Below are 1,142 nucleotides of genomic sequence, written 5' to 3'. Positions count from 1 at the left end.
TAGCTGGGTACCGTAATCTACTGAAATAGAGTGGAGTTTACGACAAACATATAGTGCCGGGGGCGAAAACGTGCTGGGGCCCATGGATTTATGTATTCGCTAACCTAAGAACATTAAGACTGAAAATAACTGCATTTAAAAGACTGACTGAATACCCTTGATGTTGATCAGTGCGTATCTGATATAACTTTTAAATTATGACGTTCATGCGCACAATCAGGTCTGATGTGTCAATGATTCCTGTTTATTTAAAAGTAAACAAATGAGTTTGTAATGCTTTTATCATAATAATAATTATTTATAAATAGTATTGTTATCATAAAGTGTTATCAACTCGTGAGCTTTATTTGTCTTTTACTTTCTTCTCAACATATATTTCATTTGACGATGTTTTTTATACCTGCCAATAAGTATGTATAGCGCCACCCTTGTTTAAAATTTGTCAATTTGCAAGTTTGTTACGTGTCAAAATGCCATATACCCATTGTCAGCACAATAAACATAGGCCTAATTAATAAGAAGGTAATGATAATAATGGCAGTGATGTATAATTGTTTTGCTCATACATGAGAAATGAAGTAAATAGTTAGTTACTTTAGACGTTAACAGTCAATTTATGGTGCAGGCATAGTCATCGATATGTTCAGTACAGACTGTAAGTGTAATATTTACCAACCCCCCCCCCCCAACCCTTTTCAAAATCCTGGTTAGTATTTTTATACCTCCGTGGTATAATGTAATATTTTTGTGTAAATGCACAATTTTGAATGATTAATCATTTGATTTGTGTGAGATACCGTTTTTTAAAACCGGAAATACATTCAAATGGGATAGAATGCATAGATTCGTGATTTTTTTTTATTGTATTCATTAAATTATCGTATGCAGGCCCATAGCCAGGGGGGTTTTATGGTTCGCAAAAACCGGTCTTTTCTGGTGAACCCCCTTCAAGTTTCCCGAACAAGTCCTCTAACCCAATTAATGCACTGTAGAGCCACCCAGACTCGGATGTTTTCGAACATATTTGCTTTTATAGCATTAGGCCTATTTAGACCCCATAAAGCACAAAAATCCTCTGGCTTTGATGGTCTTGCCGCTTCGACCCTGGACCATACGCCCCCCCCCCCCCCCCCCCCCTCGGA

At 37.0% G+C, this 1,142-nt stretch overlaps 1 protein-coding gene across 2 annotated transcripts in view; it reads left to right on the top strand.

Annotated features, from left to right (window-relative positions):
* Positions 1–1,142, top strand: part of LOC117106308 (transgelin-3-like) — a 29,173-nt gene that overhangs the window by 5,076 nt on the left and 22,955 nt on the right. The gene's annotated exons all lie outside the window — the stretch shown is intronic.

This window comes from Anneissia japonica, unplaced genomic scaffold (assembly GCF_011630105.1).
Source record: "Anneissia japonica isolate Jap-2015-1 unplaced genomic scaffold, ASM1163010v1 scaffold287767_len825999_cov190, whole genome shotgun sequence".
Lineage (NCBI taxonomy): Eukaryota > Metazoa > Echinodermata > Crinoidea > Comatulida > Comatulidae > Anneissia > Anneissia japonica.
The sequence above is the reverse complement of the archived record's forward strand: the minus strand, read 5'-3'. Positions and strand labels throughout refer to the sequence as shown.